This window comes from Psammomys obesus, unplaced genomic scaffold (genome assembly GCF_907164565.1).
Source record: "Psammomys obesus unplaced genomic scaffold, mPsaObe1.curated_primary_1811, whole genome shotgun sequence".
NCBI lineage: Eukaryota > Metazoa > Chordata > Mammalia > Rodentia > Muridae > Psammomys > Psammomys obesus.
Window position 1 is genome coordinate 936,604 of NW_026588368.1, and position 23,848 is coordinate 960,451.

General features: G+C 42.6%; 1 protein-coding gene across 2 annotated transcripts in view; it reads right to left on the reverse strand.

Moving 5' to 3' along the window:
- Positions 1 to 21,320, reverse strand: part of Raf1 (Raf-1 proto-oncogene, serine/threonine kinase) — a 55,122-nt gene extending 33,802 nt beyond the window's left edge. Inside the window, exon 1 of one of the 2 annotated variants that reach the window (XM_055604228.1) lies at positions 20,958 to 21,320. The gene's annotated coding sequence lies outside the window, so the exon portion shown is untranslated. The remainder of the gene's footprint in view (positions 1 to 20,957) is intronic. The other variant, XM_055604227.1, reaches the window with a different exon arrangement.
- Positions 21,321 to 23,848: the final 2,528 nt, after the last annotated feature.

Here is a 23,848-nt window from a genome sequence, read left to right on the forward strand (position 1 = left end):
GGTGACTTTTGTTTGTTTGTTTTTTGAGACAGGGTTTCTCTGTGTGGCCTTGGCTGTCCTGGACTGGCTTTGTAGACCAGGCTGGCCTCAAACTCACAGAGATCCACATGCCTCTATCTTACTGAGTGCTGGGATCACAGGCGTGTGCCACACCCGCTGACAAGTTGTCCTCTGACCTTCACATTTGAGCCAGAGCAAACACAAATGCACACTTACACATCATCAACACAGAATAATCATAAATAAACAGAAATGTAAAAGATAGTGAGGGCCAATGAAATGGCTCAGTGAAAGGGCTCACATAGTTGGAGGAAGGTTAAGAACCAACACCAAGTTTTTCTCTGGTCTCCTCATGTGCCCCATGGCACAAATACACTCACACAAAATGAAGGAACAAATAAACATAAAATAGATTTTAAAAGCTGTTATTGGGTGCAGGCTGTGCGCTTTTCAGTGCAGCAACTCTCTGCTCTGTTAGGTGAGGGAAGGAAAGTCTGAAGTTAACGGAACACTATGCTAGCAGGAAATGGTGTCTTTTATAGAAAATGACCTTGTTCTTCCCTGTGCCCGGTTCCCGACAAGGCAAAAGAGGGCACTGGAACCATACCCCAGTCCTCTGCAAGACTAGCCAGTGCTCTTAACCTCTTGACCTCTGAGCCCTAACTCCAGCCCCACCCCCAGGCTTTTAAACAAACCTAATCACCGTAAAATTCTAGCAACCAGATCTAAAGCCTGTCCACTTCCACACTACTGCACCTTCTCCAGCTGTCTCTAACAAAGCACCTAGCAGCACCTGTCCGCTCTCCTGCCTCAAAGCAGGCAATCAAGGGTCATTTCAAGAGTTGCATGACCATAACCCCCCCCCCCCCATTTTCCAGACAGGGTGCCTCACTGTATAGCCCAGCCCAGCCTCAAACTGGAGCTTCTCTAGCCTCCACCTCTCAAGTGCAGGGATCATACAAACATACCACCACACCTGACCACAGCCTGTCTTCGGAGTTCTCTTCCATCAGTGAAGAGAAAGATGCACAACCTAAACTCTTTAAAAAAACAATTATGTTAATGTACAGTCATTTCCCTCATCCTCTAGCCCCAACGTTGACAAAGTTGAGCTATGATCCAAGCTGGAAATTGATCTGAAATTGAGATGCCGGGCATAAGGTTCTGAAAACTGAAAACTGATAAACTCATGAGCATGTTCGGCCATGCTTATCAGCAATACACAGGTCTGCTATTAAAGAGACAATAATCTCCACATTCATCTAGGGGTTCACTCAATCCCTATTAAACTCATTTATAGATTCTACTGCTGTGATAAACATCAGGACCAAAAACAACCTGGAGAGGAAAGGGTTTATTTCATCTTTCAGCTTGTATTATATCATTCAGAAGTCAGGGCAGAAATTTGAGGCAGAAACCTGGTGTCAGGAACAAAAGCAGAGGCCATGAGTGCTACAAGGCTTGCTCCTCTCCTGGCTTGCTTTTTCAATACTCCCCAGAACCACCTGCACAGAAGTAACACCACCCAAAATGGACGGGGCCCTCCCACAATCTATCACTAATTAAGAAAATGCTCCACAGCCTAGTACACAGGCTAGTATTATGGAGGCATTTATCAACTGTAGCCCCCTCTTCTCAAGTTACTCTAGCTTGTGTCAAGGTGACAAAACAAACAAACAAAAAAAAAAAACACCTAAAACTAAAAACTAAAATAATAATTAAAACTAAAAACTAAAACCAAAAACTAAAATAATAATAATAATATAATCAAACCAGCAGAACACACTCTCAGGTGAATTCTTGGTAGAAAATGACAAGCTGATCCTAAAATTAACATGGAAACACAGACGACACAGAGAAACCAAAACAATCTCATTTTTTGGTTTGGGTTTTTTGTTGCTTTTTGACTCAGGATCTAGACTAGCCCGGAACTTATGGTGTAACATAAGTCAACCTTGAACCACCTATTATATTACTCCAGTTTTAGAGGAATCCTAAATTCTCTTCTAGCCTGAAAGCATTTGTATTCATGTGGTACCCAGAAACATACACATATACTCATAAAATAATAAATCTTTTGCAGCCAGTCCTGATGAGACCTGATAAGCTAGGGTCAGACGGAAGGGGAGAAGGACCTCCCCTATCAGTGGAGCAAGAGAGGAGTAGGGAGGAGATGAGGGAGCAGGATGGGATTGGGAGGAAATGAGGGAGGGGGCTACAGCTGGGATACAAAGCAAATAAATTGTAATTAATATAAAAAATAAAAATTTAATTTAAAAAGATTGAAAAAGGAAAAAATAATAATAATAAATCTTTAAAAGTGATTAGTATTTTTAAAAAGTTTTTGTTCCAGGACTGGAGAGATGGCTCAGCAATTTAAAGCGCTGAATGGTCTTCCAGAGTGCTTGGGCTGAACTCCCAGCACCCACATGGCAGCTCACAACTGTCTGTAACTCCAAGATCTGACACCCTCACACAGGCATACACACAGACATGCAGGCAAAAACACCAATGCACATATAAATAAAAAGGTTTTACCTCATTTATCTTTAATTTTACTTATTTACATGTATGGGTGTTTTTCTGCATATATGTCTGTACATCATGTGCATGTTTGGTGCCTGCAGAGGCCAGAAGTGGGCATCAGATCTCCTGGAACTAGAGTTATGGATGGTTGTAAGTCACCCAGTGTGGGTGCTGGGAACAGAACAGCGACTGTTCTTAACTGCTGAGCCATCTCTATAGCTCTAACTTTTTTAAGACAAGGTCTCACTATGTAATCCTGGCTGATCTGGAATTTGCAATGTAGAATACCAGGCTGCTGCCTGTGTCTGCCTCCCAAGTGCAGCGATTAAAAGCATGTACCACTACATCCAGCAAACTTTATTCTACATCTATTTTGCCATAATTTTTTAATTACAGTTAACTGAACCTAGTACGTCATTTAGAAAAGGTATGTTGACCATTAAAAGTAGAAAATTACTAAAGTTACTAAATCTGAAACTCCTGGGAGAGCTATACATCTCTAGTACCTCAGTGGCTTCATTGTGACAGCAAGGAAGGGTAGCACTGTATCAAGTCCTACTCCTGGCACGGAGTCTCAAGAAATCTGGAGGCCTCAATTTAAAAAAAAATCCTATATTTCTTATACAACATAAAACCTAAACCAAAAGCTTGTCCAGAGCAATTTGTTTGCTTGTTTGTTTGTTTGTTTGTTTGTTTTTAGAGACAGGGTTTCTCTGTGCAGTCTTGGCTGTCCTGGACTCACTTTTGTAGACCAGGCTGGCCTCAAACTCAAGAGATCCACATGCCTCTATCTTACTGAGTGCTGGGATCACAGGCATGTGCCACACCCGCTGACAAGTTGTCCTCTGACCTTCACATTTGAGCCAGAGCAAACACAAATGCACACTTACACATCATCGTGGAGCTTCCAGAGCAATTTTTTAATCAACTAAAATTATAGGGTTTCCAAGTGATGTAAAAAAAAAAAAAATCAATTATTTTTATTTTGTGTGTGGAGGGCAGGGCATGTGAATGGGAGTACAGGTATCTACGGAGGCCAGAGGCTTGAGAGCCCCTGGAGTGGAGTTACAATTAGTAGTAAGCCAACTCTTGTCAGTGCTGAGAACTCAGGTGCTCCGTAGGAACAAGCCCTCTCAAGTGCTGAGCTATGGCCCCAGCCCAACTAATTTTAATAACCTTAAAACTTTAAAATGTCCACAACAGCATTATTCCAAATAGCCAAATGGGGAAATGACCCAAATGTCCATTAAGTGACAAAGAAAGAACAGACTGGTGGTGCCTGATTATAAAATGTAATGAGGAATTAAATATATACATGTAAGACACTGCCAAAGCCTAAATAAAAAGTATTTTTTTAAAGCTGGGTGTGATGGTGCACGCGTTATCCCAGAATTCAGGAAGCTGAGGCAGGAGGATCTTCGTGAGTTTGAGACCAGCCTGGTCTACAATGGGAGTCTAGGACAGCCAAGGCTACACAGAGAAACCCTGTCTCAAAAAACATCAACAAAGTATTTTTTAAAAAGAAACAAAGCTAGGCACGGTTGTGCACACCTGTAATCCCAGCATTCAGGGAAGCAGAAGGCAGATCTCTGCAAGTTCAAGGCCGGCCTGGTCTACAAAGTGAGACCAGAACAGCCAAGGCTACACAGAGAAATTTTTGTCTTGAAAAACAAAAATAAATAAATAAAAATTTAAAAAGACATAAGGACAAAAAAGAAATTAAATGCTAGTAGAAGAGCCTTGGGTGCATATTCCAAAACCTCAGTGGATGTCAGAACCCACAGCTAGCACTTACTGAGCTCTAGTCAATTCCCCCACGCCCAGCTTGTCATGCGAATGGTCATAACTGAGCCACAAAAGCAAAGCTAGCACTGAACTCTCATTCCTTCAAAACACAGGTGTCTAATCTGTAACCTGCACGTTTCTCTTTTCTTTTCTTAGGTCCCCTATAGCTGCTTCTCTTCAGCATATCCTCTTGCAAAATGGGCCATTATTCAGTAAAATAAGGGTGAGTGAGTACCAGTCTGCAATACCACGAAGCTGATCTGATGACAAGACATCAACTACGTTACTGGAGGGTAGCATATAGAGCACAGTGGTGCTGTACAAGGAGATTACTCATGTCCCGTGCTGTGAGATTTCATCACGCTACTCCAACCAGCACATAATCTGAACTGTTAACTTCTAACTGTCCAGCTGATATTTTAAGAACACACCTAACACAGGTAACTGATACTAGAGTAAGCAAAACTGAGGGCAAGAGAGTAAGTCAGTTTTCGGTTGTTACAGCAGAACATGAGACATAATTTGTAAGGAAGCTTATTTTGGCTTATGGTCTGGAGGCTAGAAAGTTCAACAGTATGTCAGTGTCTGCTTGGCTTCTACTCAAGGTCTCTGCCTCAGCTCATAGCCAAAGGCAAAGACAAAGCACAGAAACAAAGCACAGGAACCTCATGCTTTAAAACGATCACTCTTGAGGGGTTGGAGATGGGGTTCAGCCTTCTGGCTACTCATTAGAGAACCTGGGTTCAGTTGCCAGCACACAAATGGCAGCTAACAACCTTCTGTAACTCTAGGGAATCTGATGCCTTCTTCTAGCTCCCATGGGTCATGTACACAGTGCACAAACACACATGCAGGCAATACACATACACATAAATAATTTTAAAAACAATCATTTTAAAAAATGACTCATGGTATTCACTTCAGACCAACAAGAGAAGACTCCTAAACAGCAATTACATTTCAACATGAGTTTTGGCTGGGACAAACCACATCCAGAGCTCAGTGAGGGAAATAGTACTGCACATGAGAAAACACAAAGGTCCCCAAATAGGCAAATTCATAGAAATAGAATGGTAATGTGCCCACAGCCCCTGCTTCTCAGGAAGCTAAGGATAGAGGACTATCTGGAAGCCATAAGTGTTAAGCCAGCTAGGCACAGCAAGATGAGGGAGAGAAAGACAACTGTGAAGAAAGGGAGAATCAAAACAAAGGACAAGTAAAAGGCAGATTAGTGAACACCTAATGCCAGTTTTATTTAGGGAGTAATAAAAACATTTTATAATTCACTGAATGAAAGATGGAACAACAGCTAAGGAGTTAAAATCCCCTTTCTTCCAAAGGAATCAAGTACAGTTCCAGCCTTTGCTTGAGAGGATCACAACTGCCCTCTTATGGACTCAGAGGACAACTGTACACAAATAGGACTACATACATACATACATGCACACACACACACACACACACACACACACACATATTTTTAAGTACTTTCTAAAAGTTTGTTGACATGATAGGTATACTAAAATCCATTTACTATAAACCTAGCACAGCGATGTATACCTCTAATCCCAGCTAAGAGGGAGGCAGGAGAATCAGAGGTCCAAAGTCATACTACATAGTGAATTCAAGGCCAGCCTCAGACACATGAAACTCTGCCTCAATAAAGATATCCTATGTATCAATAATCTTTTAAGCGGTTTTTTATTATTATCATTTATTACAATTTGTACCAATAATCTTAAATGAGTATTACATGGTGCTATGGTTTGAATCTGAAATCTCAGAAGATCCTTGGAAGAGTGTAGTATTCTAAAACATAAGAAAGGGATAAGACATCATTGGAGGGCCGAGAAGACAGAGCAAAGGGGTCCCAGCAGAACAAGGTAGCTAGCTAGACTAGCCTATTATGCCAGCTCAAGGCTGAGTTAGAGACTCTTGCTTCAATATATAAGGTAAAGAATGATCAAGGAAGACACCTGACATCACAGGTACCCACAAACATGTGAGTACAGCTGAACACACCACATATACCCGTGGAAAGTAAACACGTGTACACACACATATACACACACATCACATACAATACAATAGGTCACTATTTTCTTGCTGAACTGTTTCCCTGGGAAACATTTGTCCCTGCAACCATGGAAATAAAAGGTTCCAGGTGAGGAGAGCAATAGAGGATCGGATTAAAGAGTACAAGTGATTTGATCAGGGAAACTGAAAGAGGAGGCTCAAATTAGGACAGAGAGAGATGGAGGAAGAAGGGTAAAATAACAGTAAAAAAAGCCTCGGAAAGTCATGAGGAATCATATCTACCTTAAAAAAAAAAAAACTATAAAAACACACGTGTGCATGATTGCGTTCTGGACTGACAATGCTACCTCCAAGAGGCAGACCATCTAACAAAAACCCCCAAGGCAGGCATGAGAAGCCATCTTTTAAGTTGTTGGTCAGGATTGTCCAATAGACTCCCAAAATATTACAGGCCTTTGCCCTTGGTTGCATACCCCTACCCCAGGAGTGAAAAGTAAGTTCCTACTGCTGAAGACATTATGCATGATTCAAGGCCCAGAGACCTTGAATCTGAGCTGAAACTAACCTAACTGCTTCCTGCCTGAGGACTAGCTTTTGTGGTGCCAGAAAGTACCATGCAAGCTTTCAAAGGCTGGAAACAACAAACAGTCCTACCCAGCTATGATGCCTATGAACCACTAAAATGACCAGCACGGCACTGGACCCCCGCAATTGGAGTTACAAGCAGTTTTGAGCTGTGATGTGGATGCTGGGTATTGAACCGAAGGTCCTCTACAAAAGCAGCAAGTACTCTAAATCTTGAGCCATCACTCCAGCTCCCCATTTCTTTTTATGTCACCTGCCTACCCTCTCTATTTAAGAGTGTTAAACTTAAAACAGGCCCTTAAGATCTATTCCTGAGTAACAAATATGGCCATCTAGACAGTTCAGCAATCATGAGAAACATGCAATCATAGAAAACATGCTATGAAGTTATGCCCTGACCTGGAACCCTAACAATTGTGAAGACAGTGCAGAACCAGAAGAGTAACTGTTGACTGACAATCAACAAGTCCAGTTTATCAAACTGCAAACAGAAGCCACTGCTAACACCGCAATAAGACAGAATTACAATACATTTAGTTTAAGAATAGTAATTGGCTTTTAAAATTATTTTTATTAATACAATTGTACAAAATAATAAGTTTTATGGTGATAGTTTCGAGTGTGTATATAATATACTTTAATAGAGAGTAGTTAAGTAACTGGCTTTTCATTTTACTTTGTTTTAGGTTGTGCTTTTAGTTTTAGAGTTTCTGTTTGGTTTGTTTTGTCTTGTTTGAGAAAGAGTCTAGCTTTGTAGCCTTGCCTGGTCTTGAACTCAACATATCCCAGACTGGCCCTGATCTTTCAGCAATTATTCAGCCTCAGCCTCCCAAGTACGAGGATTACAACACCACTTACAAGTGGCATTACAACTAAGACCCAGTGTTTTAGTTATTGTTGTATTACTGTAAAGAAACACCATGAGCAGCACGACTTATAAAAGAAAGCACCTAAGTGGGGACTTGCTTAGAGCTTCAAAGGGCAGTTGATAACCACGATAGTAGGAAGAATGGCAGCAGGCATGTAGGCATGGCTCTGGAGCAGTAGCTATGAGCTTACATCCTGATGCACAGACCACCAACAGAGAGAGAATGAGCCTGGTTTAAAACCCCAAAGCCCATGCCCAATGACACCCTTTCTCCTACAAGGGCACACCCCTTAATCTTTCTGTGTTGTTGTCCTTTTGGGTTGTTTTGTTTTGCTTTTCAAGACAGGGTTTCCTTGTGTAGCCATGGCTGTCCTGGAACTTGCTCTCTAAACCAGGCTGGCGTCAAACTCAGAGATCCACCTGCCTCTGCTTCCATCATCACCAGCTGAGTTTATTTATTCACAACTATGGTGCTATAGCTGTGAATCCCAGCACTTGAGAGGTGGAGATGGGCAGATCTCTGTGTGAGCTGAAGCAGTCTGGTCTACAAAGTGAGGTCCAGGAAAGCCAGGGCTATGTAGAGATTGTACAAATTAATTAATTGTACAAATTAATAATTAATTAAGGATCTTCCTTCTGCTGGCTTAGATAAGCTGGTCCCTAAACTGATGTCTCTGTCTTTTAACCGGACCATTGAGGAGTTCAGTTGATTAACAGCACCTGGCAAGAGCTGTCTGGTCTTCTGTGGCCTGGTACAAGAAGCTATACAAAACAATGGTCTTATATGAATTTTATTAAACAGGACACAACTAAAATGCTGGAAAATGGCTCCATTGATAAAGCACTTGTCACTCAGGTATAAGGACCTCAGTCTGGTTTTTCAGCACCACGTTAAAAAGCTGGGTGTGGCAATTTATCTGCAATCCCAGTACTGCAGAAACAGTACCAGGCAGATCCCTGAAGCTCACACAGCTAAATCAATGAACTCTAAAAATCAGCACAAGACTTGGTCTTAAAAAATAAGGTGAAGACTAACTAAGCAAGACTACCTGACCTCAATCTCTGGTCAAAAACACTCACACATACATACATTCAACACAGCCGGCTGAAGCCATTAGGAAACTACTGTGCTAAAGAATTTCAAAGTTTGATTTATTTACTGCAACTATTTGGCACATCCCATCATAGTTTCTCAAATTAGAAATAAACCAAGCACCTGCCAGTATCAAGAAAATTTTATTTGTCAAAATCAGTTGGCTAGGGTCTGAAGAAATAGCTCAGAGGTCAAGAGCACTGGCTGTTCTTCCAAAGGTCCTGAGTTCAATTCCCAGCAACTACATGGTGGCTCATAACCATCTATAATAAATCTTTTTTTTTTTTTAAATCAGTTGGCTAGATAGGCAGTGGTGGCACATACCTTGAATTCCAGCCCTTGGGAGGCAAAGGCAGGTGGAACTCTGTAAGTTCAAGGCCAGCCCAGGCTACACATAGAAAGCCTTTTCAAAAAATCATAGACAGATACATATTCAATAGATAGATAGATAGACAGACAGACAGATAGGCAGACAAACACTTTAGAGATCCCTTGGAAAAAATCTAGATACTTTGTCTATACACACTATCTGAACCAATGAAGATCAACATACTACTAACCCACCTATAACCAACCAGTGCAACTTTCAAAATATCTCTCTGCCTCAATTTGTCATTTCACAAAAATAGCTTTTTTTTTATTTCCTAGCAAAGGAGAAATAAATGATTTAGACAATAAAAAATTATTTAGTATTAAAAGAAAATAAGCCAGGCTCAGCACTTAGGAGGCAGAAGAAGAGGAAGCGCTTTGTGCTCAAGGCCAGTTTGGTCCACACAGTATTAACAAAAATACAGGCAGAAAGAAAAAGGAAGGAAGAAAGAAAGAAAGGAAGGAAGGAAGGAAGGAAGGAAGGAAGGAAGGAAGGAAGAAAGGAAGGAAGGAAGGAAGGAAGGCATGCACGCACACATGCAAGAAAGCAGAATGGTGCCACCACATGCCTTTACTCCCAAGCACTTGGGAGACAGAGGAAGCACTCAGGAACATCTCTGAGTTAGGCCAGCTTGGTCTACAGAGTAAATTCCAGGACATTCAGGACTACACAGAAAAACCCAGTCTCAAAAAGGAAAAAAAAATAAATTAAACAATGAAAAAAAGATACGCACACACACACATACACACACACTAGGGGCTGGAGAAATGTCTTAGGGGTCAAGAACATTACTATTTTTCCACGGGACCTGTATTCAATTCCCAGCACTGTAACTCCAGTTCCAGGGAATCTGACACCCTTTTCTGGAAACTGTGGACACCAGGCACACTTGTGATGCACAAACATACATACATGCAAACACTCATACACATAAAACAAAATAATTAAATATTTAAAAAGAATGCTAGAGGGAACAAATCCTCACATTCTATCCCCCTAGATTAAACTGGCAATACTAGGAGGCTGAAGCATGAGAATCCTGAATTTAAGGCCCACCTGTGTCACACAGCTGTGTCACACACACACTCCTCTCAAAAAGGAGTCTTTTTAAAAGCTATTTAGAGCTGGAAAGATGGCTCTGGCTAAGAGCAGACACTGCTTCTCTGAAGGATCTGAGTTCAAGTTCCAGCACCCACAGCTCATAACCACCTACAACCCAGTTCCAGGGGGATCCAACACTTCTAGCCTCTGCAGGCGCCTAAACTCACATGAACATACCAACACACAACATATACACAGCTAAAAATAAATAGCTTTGAAAAGAACCTAACTAAATAAAATTACATTTTCAAAAATTAAATATTCTAGATCTGAATACCTACGAGGCCAAGACTCTAGTAATTAGTTTGAAAATACCAAGGCAATTGAGCATACAAGAGTGGGGACGGGGGCTCACAAATAAAAAGTTTCTGCTGAACATGAGCTGTTCTGATCTTCATCTCATCCCAGCTAGAAAACAGCAATGGTCTAGTTTGCACAAGGCTTATGCTGCAGTTTCCCAACCCGTCCAAAAGGGCAGTCTCATGTACTGCAAGGTGGTCAGTATGTGTCAATATTTTGAGTTTCCTCATCCCTCTTTCTCAATTTCTGACCACAAGCTGGTGACTTCATCAGATGATTGGCCAACACAGACTTACATAAAGAAATGGACTACTCTGCCCTTCTAAATGTTAGCATGCATGAGCTACTCAAGTATCAGAAGCAGATTTGATTGTTTTTAAGTGTAACTGACTTTAAAATACAGCTGAGTATGAGCTGGTTCAGAAACAATCATTTCCACCATGAAAGATGCCTGGGACCAATTTCATTTTTAACTCTCACCACAAAATGAGTTTTTCATTATCTTCTTTAAATCTTTCGAACTGTTTTGGTTAGCTGGTTGGCTGGCTGGCTGGGCTGGTTGGCTGATCTAGGTTTCACTATGTAGATCAGGCTGGTCTTGAACTCGTGATCATTATGTCTCAGACTGCTGGAACTGATTATCAAGGTTACAGCCCAACATCTGGCTTTCTTTGAACTCAGATTCTCTTTTTATCTCCTAATCAGTCATTGCTCCTTCATTTAAGTAGTAACTAGTAATTTTTAAATGAACAATCCATTTACAAAGCACAACAGTAACATATATAGCAAAATCTACAGTGTTCAAATAAAGCATAGAGATGCCAAGACTGACACCCACGGTACAGAGCCAAAATGACTATGTCAGAAGGGAAGAAGGAGCACAAAAACCACTGTTATCTCATCTCCCTGAAGCTCAACACACAGAAACACTAATGACTTCATTTTGTGTCATACAAACCCTGCATTTTTATGGCAAACCTTACATACACAACAAGTAGTTTTAAAAATTAGTCTTTTGCCAGATGTGGTAATAATGCACACCTTTAGTCCTAGCACTCAGGAGGCAGAGGCAGGTAGATCTCTGAGTTCAAAGCCATTCTATTCTACACTGCAAGATCCAGGCCAGCAAGCCATACACAGTGAATTAATTAATTAATTAATTAATGAAAAATTAATACTTCTCAGGACAGCAAGACAGCACCACAGGTAAAGGAACTTGCTGCCAAGCCTGACTACCCAAGTTTAATCCCCAGGCCCAATATCACAAACTGAGAAATTGACCCCTGAAAGTTGTCCTATACAATAATAATTTTTAAAAAATTGTTTAGCCTTTCTCACGCAAGTGCTATCATATCACACTTGTAATCTGAGAACTTAGAAAGCTGAGGCAAGAGAAAGGAGAGCTCAGAAATGAGAGCTTGCAGCCAGCCTGGGCTACTTAGTCAGAACCGTGTCTCTTTGAAAGAAAGAGGAAGCAAATGTAATGGTTTGGATATGGAGCATGCTTCCACCTCTGCTGAAAGGCTCTGACAGTAAGAGTTTGCTTCACAGCTAGTGGTGTTCTTTTGGGAAATTCTGAAAACTTTGGGGAGCAGGTCACTGAGGGCATGTGCTTAAGGGCTGTATCTTGTAACCCAGGCCCCTCTTTCTGCTTTCTGTCTTCACAATGTTCTTCCTCACCACAGACTACATAATAAGCAGAACTATGACATAAAACATGGGAAATTCCTGCCAGGCATAGTGATGTACACCTTTAATCCTAGCACTTGAGGGACACAGGCAGGCTGATCTCTGCCAGTTTGAGGACAGCCTGGTCTACAAAGTGAATTCCAGGACAACCAGGACTGTTAAACAGAGAAATGCTTGTGGGGGTGGGGGGAATCCCAACACTCCAAAGGTGCAGGCCAGAGGATTAGGAATTCAAAGGTGCAGGCCATAAGATGAGGAATTCAAGGTCATCCTCAGCTATGTACAGTTCCAGGCAAACCTGAACTACACAAGATCTTGTCTCAGAAAATTAGTGTTGGTGGGCATGATGGCACAATACCTGGAACCCCAGCATTCAGGAGGCTAAGGCAGAAGGATAAATTAATTCAGGCCAACCTGTGGCTACTTGGCACAAAACCTTGTCTTAAAAAACAAAACAGGGCCAGTAAGATGGCTCAAAACACTTGCCAGAGTGTCTAAGAACCTCAGTTTGATCCTGGGGGCCCACCCAGTAAGAAAACTGTACTCCTGTAAACTGCTCTCTGACCTCCACCATGCACACACACACATGCACTGGGAAAGAAACTATAAAACAAGTAGTATTAGGTGTTGGGATTTAGACTGTCTCTCACACAGCCTGGTCCCTCAGGCTCTCAACTGAAATTATTTCCCTACAAATATCAATAAATAAACATGAAATAAGCTTGGATAGTGGTGGTGCACACCTTTAATCCCAGCATTTGAGCGAGTGTAGGAAAGCCAGGGCTACACAGAGAAACTGTCTCAAAAAAACCAAACAAACGAACAAATAAACAACAAAAAATGAGTTAGAAATCAGCCATTGGAATTTATTATCTAACAAGATGAGGAGCTTCAGTGGGGCACAGTGGCACACGCCTGTAATCCCAGCACTCCAGGAGGCAGAGGCAAGTGGATCGCTGTTAATTTGAGGTCAGCCTGGTCTACAACCAGCCAAGGGTACACAGAGAAACCATGTCTCGAAAAAAAAAAAAAAAAAAAAAAAAAACTTTTTTTTTTTTTGAGGAGTTCACAATGACTATACAGTAGAGGCCACAGAGGAAACAGTCACGGAGTGACTCTCAGAGGAGCAAGAACAAGCAGTAAAGCCCTGTTAACCACTATCAGACAAAATCCTTCACAGTAAGAACTTGCATCCATCAATCACCCTGTACCAGTCACAGTGAGTGCCTGCACCTACTAAGTACTTTCAAAAAACCCTTTCTAGGGCTGGCAAATGTTTAGGGTTAAGGGTACTTGCCTGATGGTCTGAGTTCCAGGACTCACACAGAAGGAAAAATAGATTCCTTCCTCTGACCTTCACGTGTGTGCTGGACAGATGGTAAGTGCTTAAGAGTATTTACAGTTCTTGGCAGAAGACCTAAGTCAGTTGCAGCATCTGTGTCAGGTGCCCAACAACTACCTGTAACTCCAGCTCCAGGAGGATCCAATGCCCCTGGGACTCCTTAGACTTCTGCACTCACATGCCTACACCCCCACAGGCACATGCATGCACACAACTAAATCTTAACATAATAATAACTTTTAGGGGGCTGGAAAGATGGATCAGAGGTTAGGAGCATTGGCTGCTCTTCCAGAGGCCCTGAGTTCAAGTCCCAGCCATCACATGGTGGCTCACAACCATCTGTAATGAGATCTGATGCCATCTTCTGGTATGCAGGTGTACATGCAGACAGAATACCGTACACATCATAAATACATAAATAAACACTTTTAAAAATACTTTTAGTAGGATGGTAACAAATACCTGTGATTCTAGCATACAGGAGGCTGAAGCAGGATTAGATCAAGGCTAGACTTGGCTATATAATGCTTTCAAAGCCAATGTGGACTACATGAAACCCTGTCTTGAAATTTTAAAAATGCAGTAGCTAAAGAGATGGCTCCATGGTAAAGAACATTTATTGCTCTTCCAGAGGACCCAGGTTCAATCGCCAGCAACCACATGGTTGGGTTATAGGTACAAATCCATCCATAACTCTACTTATGGAATCCAAGAGTCACATACAGGATGTACATACATGCATGCAGGTAAACATTCATATGTGTAAATATATTAAGTTGAAAATTACTTTTAAATCTGAAGGCAAGAGACCCTGGGTTTGATCTATATAAATTGGGTGTGAAGGCTCATGTCTGTTATCCTAGTAATTAAGAAGTAGAGGCAGGAAGATCAAAAGTTCAAGGCCATTCTTGGAAGCATAGAAAGTTCAACTACATAGGAGAATAAAGGTTTAAAGAAGAATAACAGAACAAGAAGGGTTAAACTGGGAGATGGCTCAGAGGTTAAGAGCTATGGCTATTATTCCAGAGGATACGGGTTCAATTACCAGCACCCACATGGCAGCTCACAATTGTCTGTAACTCCAATTCCAAGGGACTCGACACCCTCATACAGACATACATTCAAGCAAAACATCATGCACATAAAATAAAAATAAATATTTTTTTAAAAGAAGGGTTAACCTGGGGGGGGGGGGGGCGAAAGTAGGGTAGAGGAGGGAGCATGGAAAAGGCCTTTCAAAAAGGACATGGAAACCTAGTACTACAGAAACTTCCTAAAGTATCTGTATCTATACACACACACAAAGAGAGAGAGTTTAAATGTTAAGATTTAGTTGTGTGCATGCAAGTGCCTGTGGGGCTGTAAGCGTGTGAGTGCAGAAGCCTAAGGAGTCCCAGAGACACTGGATCCCCTGGAGCTGGAGTTACAGGTAGTAGACACCAGCGGATAACTAATAAAAATCCCAGTTTTAGAAATGGACTATACTTTTGTAGCTGTTGGCCAATGAGGTTCCACAGACTCCACTCCCCCACAAACATTACAGGATACTGTCACTGCTCTTGGATATCCTCCAGACTTGATGGCAAGATCCTACTGCTGAAGAGACCACATACATGAGTCATAGGACGTGGTGAAATCAAGCTGGTATGGACCTAAAAACTTCATCCCTATTGGCTAGCTTTCAAAGGGCAGGAGAGTGCTATGCATAGTACTAGAAGGGAAAAGCAGTCATCATCATTCGCAGCTAGGAACCTTGAGAGCTACAATAATGACTCGTCTACAAGGACATGGTGCAATGGTGGCACAAACAGCATGTGAGTACCCAACCACCTTCTGATTAGATTTGAAGTCCCACTCCCCGGTATGAAACCAATATGTGGTACCATTATAAGGCTTATGACTTGACAGGACATAGGCCCTAGGGGAAAACTTACTACTATTATGCTGCTAAAAGAACAGTATTAAGCTGACTCTTAATGATTGATTGTTACACATAGATACATACTGCAAAATGTATCTCTCATCATTCTACCCCTCAAAGATTCAGGAATCATTGAGGAACAGGAGGCAAGAAAGCATCTAAATACCTGAGGCAAGGAAATATTGGATACAGCAAGGTAGCTGAAGATATGAACTCTCAGTGTTTGGGAGAATATAAGTAAAAAACCTCTGCAAACCAAGCCAGACCAAATCCCAGCCTGGAGAAGGGCACACAATCCCACCCCTAGTCCAGGAACTATTGGCAACTGTCAGCTGCTGGAAAAAGGAAAGACAATTTTCTCTAAGTGTAACCCCTGGTAAATCAACCACTCTCCAGTAGACAACCACATATCCAAGAATATTTGGACAACACAAATGGTCTTGAAAGATTAAAAAAAAAAAAAAAAAAAAGAAAAGAAAAGAAAGAAAGAAGACACAAAGGGAAGGAGAAGGGTGAATCTGAGACGCATTGGAGAAGGGGGCCAATATAATCAAAACATGCTGTATGAAATTCTCAAAGAACTAATAAAAAAGCCAGGATTATATGCATACCTATAATCCCAGCATTCGGAAGGCTGAGGCAATAAGATTGCCATGAGGCTAGCCTGGGCTTCTTTCTAAAAACAATAAGCACATGAAACAATAACTCATTTAGACATAACTACTATGACTCTACCATCATTAATGTACTGGGTTGAAGAAATGCAAACAGAATGGCAGTTTTTGCCTGGTCCACTTATAGTCTTAGGTTTAATCCCCAGGACTGTACCCATAAAAACAGAAAAGGAAGATGTTTTGCCCAACCATCATGTCTCATTATAGTAGAGAGTCAAGGAAAAAATCAGAGAGAACTTTTACTTCATAGTAGGTTGGAGGGAAATAAAGAGAGGAGAACATCTTGACTCAACCAGTCAATATACTTACTCTTGCTACTAGATGACAGTAAATTAGATACAACAGTTAGAAAAAGGAAAGTGAAGCAGGGTATGGTGGCGCATGCCTTTAATCACAGTGCTTGGGAGGCAGAAGGTGGATCTCTGTGAGTTCAGGCCAGCCTGGTCTACAGAGTGAGTTCCAGGACAGCCAGGATCATATAGAGTGACCCTGTCTCAAAAAAAAGAAATGAAAAGAAAGATAAATAAAGAGGAAGATGACTCTACACAGTACAGACCATACCACTTCTCTGAAGGAATGCGCTACACAAGAGTTCACTTAAAACATTCTCATTGCCTGCTCCTTCTCATTCGTTAACCAAAAATGTAAACAACTAAATCATAAGGGTTTGCAAATTCTAAAATAGCTCTTTAGGATTGTTAATCGCCACCCAGCTAAATCCTTTAGAACCTGGTCTAAAAATAAAACTGTGTCATGTGTTCTTCAAAAATATACTATGTACACTGATTGGAATGTGATGCTAATTAACAAAGAGCAATTTTTAAAAAACTTCAAATATCCTGTGCCAAGCTAAATAACAAAGACATACATCCATTTGAAATTTTCTTCAGTTAAACTGAGATTCTGGGAATAATTTCAAAAGTCAAACATCTGAAATCACTCACTAGGTGTTATAATCCCAAATCTCAAGATACTGAAACAGAAGAATCACAAATTTAAGGCCAGCCTTGCCTACATAGGTAATTATTACAAGTATTCATTTAATTTTTGCTTTGTTTTATGTGTATGGGTATTTGGTCTGCATTTATGCTTAGACATAAACCTAGATCTCCTGCAAGAACAAGTGCTCTTAAGCATTGAACCATCTCTCCAGCCGTGAGACTCCGTATTTTAAAAACAGCAACTGAACTGGAACAATGGCTTATCAGTTAAAAGTGCTTACTGCTCTTGCAGAAAATCTGGTTGGGTTTCCAGAACCCACACAGTGGCACACAACTACTTGTGATCCCAACTCCAGAGGATCTGATGCTCTCTTCTGACCTCCACTTACACTGTACACGGTGGTGCACACACTCAGTCACACAACACACACACACAGACAATAAAATAAGTTTAAAAATCACCACAACAAAAACCACTAAAGGGCTAGAGAGAGGGCTCAGCAGTGAAGGGAACTAGCTGCTCTTGAAGAGACCTGGGTTCAGTTCCAAGTACCCACCCACATGCTGGCTCACAACTGTCTGTAACCTCAGTTCCAGGTGATAAATGCCCACTTCCTACCTCCAAGGCACCAGGCATATATGGCAAAATACCCATACATATATAATTTTAAAAACAACTAAAATTAAATCACTGAGAGCTACACAAATAATTCTGGGAGCAAAGGAGTAACAGAATGACTCAAACACTACAAAAATTAAAAGTGTCAATTTTAATCTGTAATTAAGGACTTTTTACTCATAACTTTGAAGGCCAAAATAAAACACTCAGACATTGTTATTATCGGATTACAGACAAAAGTTTAGACCTACCCCATTAGTAGCATCAAACTCTTAACATAAATATCTAGTGTCATATTTTAAACAATTAGCAATTTCACCCATCCATATGTAAACATATCAGAAAAATAAAATTTAAAAAAAGAACCCTCAACAACCTCTTCCTAAAAAACCTATACCTTTATAGCACTTGGGAGGCAGAGGCAGAGAAGTCACTGTAAGTTAAAGTGAGTTCCAGTTTGTCCAAAAATTCATAGTGAGACCCTGCCTAAAAAGACCAATAACAAAAAGAACCCAACATTCCTGATTTTTTTTAAAGTGGGAAACCCTGATTTTTATGGTCTACATACAACATTAGAAAAACGAAAAAAATAACAGAACAAAATTTCAATCAAAGCTTAATTTTATGGTTTCATAAACCCCTCACTGTTACATTTGTTCACTGTCTCTCAGAGACAATAAATACATTCTGTTCTATAAGTCAACATTAAGGCATGCTGTTTAGCTAGCAAACTCCTCCCAAGATCAGGAGTATTACTAGTAAACCTTAACAGGCAAACTAAAGCATTCTCTCATGTAATATTTTTTGTTTTTAGGTAGTAGGTGACTAACAAAGTTTTGTCTGACATTTAAACATTAAATAATCACACATTTATTAGTAGATTTCCTAAAACACCAAATTGAAGTTAGTCATTGTACGTCCATCAAAAAAAAAAAAAAAAAGTGCTTCTGCAAATGTCAACTTAACATCCAAAAAGTGTGAAGCTGTTTAATCTTCTAAGCAAAAGTGGCTTGAAGCTAAAATCAACTGGGTTCAGAGTACTTGTGATACAGTATCATTCTTAGTTTTTGGATACTTTTTGTCATAAGTGAAAGGTTTTAATATGGTTCTCAGTGTTGCTGTTTTTTTTTCTACTAGGCCAAATCCCTTAAAATGCATTCAAAAGTATTTCAGTCAAGCCTTCTATTTCACGACACACAAGGTCGTTTTCAACTATTGACAAGACCTTAACAAAGCTGCCTGATCCCACTTCGGGGCACAATCAGCCTTGCAGACCTAAGATAAGCCTCCAGAACAGAAACATCAGCAGGTTTATTTTTCCAAGTACCCAGGGCTCAGCTAGGTCAAATGTTGCTGCTGTATTTTAAACAGCTTACTTAGTCCTTGAAGAGTAAAAACAAGTCAAAAGAACCTCAGTGGTTTTCAGTGGTACACAGCACCACAGACTTGGAAACTGCCTCTGATGTCTCTTCATGTTGAAGAGCCTCCTCAGCATAAGCCTTAATCGAAGTAGCTATTCTAGAAGACTGATATTCATGGGCTGGAGATTTTTTTAACAAAGCCTCAACCTGGGGACTCAGTCCAAAGAAAACTGTACTATATAAATAGGGTCAATTAGAAATACTTTCATGCTACACTTTTTCAGGTGTTTTCCATAATCTGACAATGTCTGTATGTTTGGGGAACATGTTTTACGTGGTCTGCAGCGATTTTAAACTCAGAGTACAGAATACTACGTTTGTGAGGTCAATATTTTTTGTGATCAGGTATATAACCTTAGAAGAACCTGCAAGAAAATCTCAGAACAGTGAACAAGCACATTTTGTAACAATTACCAAAACTGGTTACCTAGACTTTACAAAGTGAATCTTTCAGCTTAATCAACTTCACTACCATAGGGAGAGCGGGGCAAAGCAGCAACCAGCAAGAGTTACAACTTAGCAAACATGAAGTTAATTAATTCAAACTAAATTAGTTCACCATTATCCATCACCACCGACACGTCACAAAATCAAATTTTCTTTCGGACCCTGACATCTCACTGCTTCCTGCACCCCACACTTACTAGCTGCTCCTCAAACTCACCCCAACTCCCGCAGGCCATGCCTCTGTGCCTCGGTGCCAGCTGCTCCCTCCGCTGACAATGCCCTCCCCTCGGCCTCACCTGGCCAACAGAGCCCTTCCCAACTCCGCGCAAAAGCAAGCAGGGAACCTCAGGACTGTTCTACTCTCCAAAGCTCACTAACTGTTCTAAATCCCAAGACCGCTTGGGAAACCAAGCCTTATCACCGCGCATTGTTTTCACGCCCCGAGAGCCAGAGCACCAAGGGCAGACAGGGTCTCTCCACAGACCCCACAGGACGCAATGCAGGCATCCAGACCTGCCCTGAATTCATTCCCCACTTCCATGCACAGACCCGACCTACTCCCCAGGTCCCAGTTACGTCTCAACCGGGACCGTCCCTCCTAACAAAAGAATGAAAACCAAAGGCACACCCTGGGCCCTGGAGAAAGAACAGGAGAAAGAACAATGAATGAACGCGGCCGCCTCGCCTCCCGTCATGTACCAACTCCTTTCTCTGCATCCATCCACTGGCTCTGCAGAGCCTGGGAGGCTGTCGCTTCACACAAAAGGCCAGCCCGGCTCCCGATCTCCAGCATCCCGGGCCTCCCCTTAAGGAAGCCCCGGGCGAGGTCCCACGCCTTTGTGGCGGGGCAGTGACCCGTTTCTCGCTGCCTTCCCTGACTCCTCTCGTCTTCCCTAAAAGGGTGTCACTTAAGCGAAGCAGCCCGAGAGGAGGTGCAAGGCCGGGCTCCCCCCACTTCTGCAGCCCGAAAGAAAAAGAACAAGCCCATCCCAGTGACAACACAGACACTGGGCAGCTCTGGGAGGATCCCCCCACCCCCATTGCCAAAATATGAGAAATGCGCGCTGGGCACCGAGGTGGCGCTGGCACGTTTCCGAAAAACACTGGGAAATCTGAGCAGGGGTGTGGAAACTGGCTCGCCGGCCATGACACCCGGCCCGCACCCGGCCCGCCACTCGGGTGACAGCGGCCGGGCCGGCCCCGCACCCCGCGGCCACGCCGTCAGCCCTGCGGCCTACCTGAGGGAGCCGGGCCGGGCCGGGTCCCGTGGTGCAGCGGCGGCTGTGTTTGAGAGAACGGGATACGGTCACATTCGGCGCGTCCCCAGCCCGGGGGACGGGGCCCCGGGGAGGCCCCGCATCGCTGCACTAGCGCCCCGCGCCTCAGGGCACGCGCCCCAAAGCCCGGCCAGCTGGCCCGTCCGAGGGCCCGCGGAGAGCGACAGAGAAGCCTTCCCGCCTCAAGCTCGCTCCGTTCTAACTCCCGCCATCTAAGATGGCGGCGCAAGCACCCGCGATGAAGACGCTCTCGGGCCGCCCCGGCGAGCAAGTCATGCGCTCGACGCTCGTCTTGTCGACCTGCGGCGCCGCGGACTCACCGTCTCTGCGCGAGCTCTCGGGCTCGGCTGTCCGCTTAAAACTTGGTTCGGGGATCTATCGCTCCGGCCTGGAATCTGGCCCCGCCTTCGGGGGCGTGGCTTCGCGATAATACAGCCGCCATTTCGGGGGATGAGACTGACGGCTGGAAGAGGCTGCGTCTGGCCAGAGGCGTGGGTCAGTGCATTTCAACCACCGTCGGGCCGCCCGCGAGGCCCGCAGAGGACCATACGTGCCCGATGACACACGGGACAGGGCCCAGCTTTGGTGCCTCCTCTCCGAAGTTGACACCCATGGAGAATGGCGCCTTACGGGTTTTGTGGGAAAGCCCACACACTGTATTAAACCTCAGGTTCCTCATTTGGAAATCGAGGGTTCGCTGTGGTAGGTCAGATGGACCAAAAACTGAAAGTATGTTGTTGCACACCTGCAATCCCAGCGCTTGGGACGTGAAGGAAAGAGGATCAGAAGCTCACGCTCATGCTGAGCTGCATAAGACTCTCTCAAATTGAAAAAAAAAAAAAAAAAAAAAAAGATCGTCAAAAACTTTTTTAAATTGATGAGCCAATATGGCCCACGGTGAACTGAAGCCAATCGTGCGCCTTCGTTCAGCCCTGATGGGACAGACACCTGGAGGACAATGACATCGTCAGCGTTCTTTTTATCTCTTTTTTTTTTTTTTTTTTTTTTTTTTTTTTTATGTGCTTTGGTGAGAGGGTGTCAGATCCCCAGGAACTGCAGTTAGAGATACTTGTGAGCTGCTATGGAGTCCTCTGGAAGGCAAGCCAGTGCTCTTAAACACTGGGCAGTCTCTCCAGCCCTGAAATAGGGACTTTTTAATTTGAGGCTGGCCTCGGACTCTATTCTGCCTCTGTGTAACTATTTTCAAAGTAGCCATTTTGAAACCTGCGAGGCAGCTCAGAGAGTAAGAAGTTTTCACAGTGAAACCGGAGATCAATCCCCTGGTCCCAGGAGAGGAGAGAATAGACTCCTGACCTCAGTGCGTGCTCTGTGCTACGTGTGCAACCTGCAACCGCACTTACAAACACACATTATACAATTTTTTTTTAAGTAACCATTTCTAAGTAAACATTTCTTGGCATTTAGTACATTGACAGTGTTGTGTAACCACAACTTCAGTTCCAAAACATTTCCACTACTCTGAAATAAAATTACCCCCTAGGCAGTTTCTCACTAGCTTCCCACCCCAGGCAACCACCAACTCATTTTGCTTCTACAGACTTTTTATTCTAGATTATCTTGTGTGCATGGATATTGATAAAGTGTGAGGCCTTTTAAGTCACTTAGCCTGTTTCCAAGTTCATCTGTAGTACATGGGTGCCAATACTTCATTCCTCTTTAGGGCTAAACTGTTCCATCATAAATTTGCACCAGATTTTCTGTGTCTAAAATAACATGGATATTTAGGGCTTTTCTATCTTTCGGCTATTGTATTGGTTACTTTTCTGGTTTCTGTAACAAAACACTAGACAAATAAAGGGTTAAAAAGGGAAGGGAGGGACCTCATGGTGGCCTGTAATCCCAGCACCCTGGGAGGCAAGAGGCGGGCTAGTTCTAGGCGCCTGGTCTACAGAGCGAGTCTAGGACAGCCAAGGCTACACAGAGAAACCCTGTATTGAAAATAATAATAATAATAATGAAAGGATGGGCTTACTTTGTCTGACTGTTCAAGGACATAGTCGTCCACCATGATAGGAAAGCCATGATGGCAGGAGATTGAAGCTGATGGCTATGTCCTGTCCACAGCCAGGACATAGCGAGATGAATGTACATCTTAGCTCACCTCTGCTTTTCATTTACTTTTACTCAATCTGAGACCACCACCACCACCACCACGGGCCCTGCCCATGGAATAGTGTCGCTTTTAGAATGCCTCATCCAGGGCTGGAGAGATGGCTCAGAGGTTACGAGGACTGACTGCTCTTCCAAAGGTCCCAAGTTCAACTCCCAGCAACCACATGGTGGCTCACAACCATCTGTAATGAGATCTGGTGTCCTCTTGTATCGTGTAGGTGTACATGTAAGGAGAACTCTGTATAAATAATAAATAAATTATTAAAAAAAAAATGCCTCATCCAATATCAGTTAACCCAATCTGGAAACTCCCTGACAAAGATGCGTCTCCTAGGCGAGTCTAGAGCGGTGGTTCTCAACCTTCCTAACACTGCAACCCTTTAATACAGCCTCCCCCTGTCATGGTGACACCACCCCCCAACCATACAATTTTTGCTGCTACTTCAGAACTGTAATTTTGCTACCTGTCGTGAATTGTCATGTAAATGTTTTCCGGTGTTCATAGGCTACCCCTGTGAAAAGGAAAGGGGACCCACAGCTTGAGAGCCACTAGAGCCTGTGAAATTGGCAGTCAAATTACCCATTCGTTACAGCTATAGTGAGTGGTGGTTATTTGTGTAGTACATACTTATGTGAGTTCCTTTTATTTTATTTTTCTTGGTTTGGTTTAGTTTGGGTTTGGTTTTTGAAAAAAGCTCTCACTATGGAACCCTGGCAGG